Raw genomic sequence first — 5,085 nt, 5'->3', positions numbered from 1 at the left:
GCTTATTTTAATATGGCTTTAAGAATGTAAGATTCTGTGCGAAGCGAGAAATTTATTAAAATTACGTCTTCATACACTTGGCTAATTTTCAATAACCTATTCGGGTATTAAAAAAAAACATTATTTTTATATTATCATTACCTACTTAACTTAATCGTACAGAATAACTCTAAAGGTCTATTCACACTACGACGGAACGGACGCGGACCGGAGTCCGTCCGGTACTCGTCCGTGCACGGACAAAATATTGTTTCTGTACTTTGAAATATAAACATTCACATTACGACGGAACGGTGACGGAACGGGCTAACGGGTCGTGGACGGGCGCTAAAAATATTCTTCGCGACGATTCTTTCACGGGTATCCGTCCGGGTTTTTCTTTGAATCGTTGTAGTGGGAATGAGTCACCGTGCCGGATACGGATGAAAACACATTTTGCTATTTCTAAATTATTAATTAATAATTATTAATATTATTAGTATACTATTAGTTGTCACTAAAGTCAGACGTATCTAAGTATCTTATATACCTAAGGTCTTGTAATTTTAAAATGAACGCAGAAAAATTAATCGAATGTGTGAGAGCATACTCTGGGTTGTACGATTTAAGCGATAAAAAGTATAGTGATAGCACCTGGAAAGATCAAACTTGGAAAAGTATAGGAGAAGAATTAAACCAACCAGGTATATTTAAAAAAAAAATTTATATATTATACAGCTATAATGCATACATAATACACTATAGGTACCTATTGTGATTAAGTATTTTTTTATAAAGGAATACCGAGAGTATACTTTAATAATGTATGATGCAAAATTACATTTTAAAAAGGTATATCAAACTATTTTTCCTTATTTTATTTATATTTAAAACTTAGTATTTCTAATTCAATAGGTTTTTAATTTATTATAGATTAATAAGCTTGGTACCTAGTTAGTTGGTAGTTACCTATATTAAAGTATTCACATATTTATTTATGTATAAAATAAAAATAAAAAAATTTTTCTTATAAATTTATTAATATAATTTCAATACACCAAGTACCTATTTTTACAATACTGAAAAAAATTTAAATTAAATGAATTCATTTTGCCACGACACTGTTCCACTAGGTGAACTGAAAAAATCTGTAAAAATCTCCCTCACATGAAATGCATCCTGACTCGCATTTCCACCTTGGAATTGTATATTGTTTAGCATAGTTTCATCAAACAGTGTACCTTCGGTAACGTTGCGATTGTACGAAGATTTGCCATCGTATATTTTTATAAAGTTGTGTAACACACATGATGCTAGCACAATAAGATCGGCATTTTCTGGGTTAGCTTGTATTCTCCTATTAAATATTCTAAATTTTTGACTTAAAATCCCGAACGCATTTTCAACGACTCTTCTCGTGCGGCAGTGTCGATAATTATAAATCCTCTTTTTTTCATTATTCAATTGTTTTCCGGGATAGGGACGGAGTAGGTAAGTTTTAAGAGGAAATGCTTCATCGCCTAATATTACAAACGGGGCAGTATATGATGTTCCTGGAAGTGTAGAACTGGATGGTACATTTAAATTGTTTGTTTCAAGCATTTTACCTAATTTCGAGTGCATAAGTATTCCACCATCGCTATTTTTTCCATACGCACCTACATCTATTGTTATAAAATTATAGTGGGCATCAACGAGAGCCAAGAGCACTATGGAAAATGTTTTTTTGTAATTAAAATACAATGATCCGCTATTGGGTGGGGCTTGGATAACTATGTGTTTGCCATCCAATGCTCCAATACAGTTCGGAAAGTTCCAATGTGTCCAGAAATCTTCAGCAATTTCCTTCCACTTTCTTTCTGTGGGCTCCGGCATAACTTCAGACATCAGATTTTTTATAATGGCTTTACATGTATCAATAACAATTGTATAAACAGTTGAATGGCCCAGACGATAACTAAACGAAATGGTTTTTAGGGAGTCTCCAGTGGCCAAATATCTAATAAAAATAATTTTTACATTAAAAAAATAAAAATTTACATAACAATGGAGTAATGTACTCATTTTATACAATAATAAATATTATATTTTGCAAGCCTGAGAATTGAGTTAAGTTAGTTTGATAGAAAAAACTTTAAAAAATTTAAAGTTAATAGTTATCCTTAATTTTTTTGAACTTAGTTAAGTTAATAGTTTTATGGAAACTTATAAACTTAGGTTGTTTTTTTTGTAATATAAATAAAATATATTGAGAATATGATTTAAAATAATAAATACCATAAATATTATTGACAATACATGGCTGTTTATAAAATATACATATAATCATTTTAAATATATATGACCATAATCTAATTGGTTTTATTTTAAAAACTTAAAATATTAGTTATTTATATCATATTATATCATTATAACGAAAATATTTTATAATAAAATTATTAATATCTTATTTTATTGAGAATTGGACATTTTGTACCTAGGTATATCATGATATAAGTATTTATTTTTATATAGATGAAATATTATTCATTATTAATATTATTATTTTAAGTATGTCCGCGGTATGCTACAGTATGGTATGATGGTGTATACTGTATATGACGTATTTAATTAAGTAATTTTATTGAACAATCTGGTTAATAGAACAATAACTAAATTAAATTATTATTTTTTTTTTATTATTACTTAATTATTACCTATAAATTAATTTAAATTGAATTTGATTGAAAATAACTAGTTAATTTAGTAATGGTAGGAAATAAATATCATTTTACCATCACTACTAGTTATATCATTATATTATAAATAATAATCAGTTAAGTTACAAATGATTTATTTTTACCTCGTTTATGCCAGACTTGACATTTTGTAATTAATAATCAAACTATAGGTACTATTAAAAATTGTTATGATTAAAATTGTCCTTAAAAAATATATTATATTTTTTTCTGTTTGTAAATATTTCAGATAGTAGTGTTAGATTTTCAACTTTATGTATTAACAATAATAATAAAAAAAATTTTTAGCTTCAGCATGTAAAGCAAGATGGATAAATATTCGTGACCAATATCGTAAAATCACAAATAAAAAAAGAACTACATCTGGCCAGGCAGCTAAAAAAATTCCAAAGTATAAATTTGAGGAACAATTAAGTTTTTTAACACCGTACTTCCAACAAAGGCCCACAATATCTAGTCTTGGCACCGAAGAGAGTGGAACAGAAGGAGAAGAAGAAGAAGAGTATGAAGATCAATCCATATCGCTGAACAAATCAACAAGTCAATCATCAGTGCCTGGAGAAAGCCTAATTAACAACAAAGTGTTAAGTAAAAAAAGTGATAAAAAAACTGCGGAAACAGCTTCATCGACGGTGATGAAATACTTATTGGAAACTAAAAAGAATAACGAAGAGAAAAAGAAAACTGATCCAGTTGATGCATTTTTACTAGGCATTGGGAGCACAATGAAGACATTTGATCCATATTTTTAAACTTAGCAAAGTCTAAAATTTTCAATATCGTTCAAGATATGGAAATGCAGCAGATTATGAGAAAGCAAAACTCGGTATCTCAAATAAATATTGCACCAAACTACAATGTGCACCCTATTTGGACTCCTCATAATTATCCACTAACTGGGACCAATATAGAAGGTCATAATTATCAACTACCTCCAGGGGCCGACAGCGTATTAGAGCGTGATTCATATAATCCAACATCTGAGCCATCCAGCACTCATAATGTGAACAATATGAACGAACGTTATTAAAGTTTAAATTATTTATTTTTTACCTTTTATAAGTTTAAGCAATTAATAATAATTTAATAATTAAAAACAATATATTGTTATTCAAGTATAATTTTGAAAAATTATGAAATATTTTTATAATCATAAACTTAATATACTTATATTAAACATTTATAAACAATATTATCAGTTCAGCTGTTTATATAAACGACTACCTATATTTTTTAATTATTTATAGTGTTTGCCGGAGTGTCGTCGGTGGGCGGCTTCTCCACTCAAGTCCCTCTGTTCATTTATTTCTATTTCGTTCTTTATTATGCTTATTATACTAATTACTGTATAGATTGTATAATTCAAATTAAAAATAAAAAAAAAAAAAAAAAAATTTATAGTGTTTAGGAATACCACATTTCTTTTCTATTATAATATTTAACAAACATTCATCATATAGGTAGGTGCCTGTTATTATATATTATCGTTTTAATAAATATTTTAAATTACATTCTATCATGGATCTTACCTCAAAGTAACAGCTAGTCGATGTCTGGGTGATATGCATTTCCGGAAACGTGTATCTTGCCGTTGAATTTCATTTTTAATATAATTGAGCAGTTTATTAAAACTGTACATGGTCATTCTGAAGTATTGATAAAATTTAGATTCGTCGTCAACAAGTTCCTTGTATAGTGTGGCGAATTCGCCTTCAAAATCGCGCTTCTTCCAAGCTGTATGTACCCAAACATTCCTTGTTGGTCTTCTTATTTGTTGTTGTTCTTCTTCATCCAAAAGTACTGCTATCATCAAAAGCTCTTCATTTGAAAAAATGTCCATTTCTTAATTTTATGATTTTTTTTTTGTAACGTATCTATTTAAGTTTGTATGTAATATACTGTATAATACAATATCCACATATACTATACAGCAAAAACAGGAGTTACGACCTAACGATTGGCACGTTGGAACACAAGTGATTTCGAATGTTAATTTAACAACGACTTATTACTAATTCTTCGAACATAGTTGGATTATTTTTAAAATATTTCAATTGCCAATAATAATTTAAGTTATATTATTTTTAGTACCAAAAATATCATAATATTGATTAAACTTTGTTCGTAGAATTAATAAAATAAAATACAATATAATATTTAATATTAATACTAGGTAATAATATATTTGTAGATGTATTAGGTATAAAATAAAATAATATAAATATATATATTTAAATTTTTTGGTTACAGTATGAACTACTTACTTGGAACCTTGTTTTAATAAAAAAATAATATACACATTTTTAATTTGATAAATGTTGTCAAAGTTTTAATTTTAAACGCTTATAAAAAAACATGCCATAATGTA

At 27.8% G+C, this 5,085-nt stretch overlaps 1 pseudogene; it reads left to right on the top strand.

The window, feature by feature from the left end:
• Nucleotides 1-550: 550 nt before the first annotated feature.
• LOC114119310 (transcription factor Adf-1-like) lies at nt 551-3,747 on the top strand (annotated as a pseudogene).
• Nucleotides 3,748-5,085: the final 1,338 nt, after the last annotated feature.

Source organism: Aphis gossypii, chromosome X (genome assembly GCF_020184175.1).
Source record: "Aphis gossypii isolate Hap1 chromosome X, ASM2018417v2, whole genome shotgun sequence".
NCBI lineage: Eukaryota > Metazoa > Arthropoda > Insecta > Hemiptera > Aphididae > Aphis > Aphis gossypii.
The sequence above is the reverse complement of the archived record's forward strand: the minus strand, read 5'-3'. Positions and strand labels throughout refer to the sequence as shown.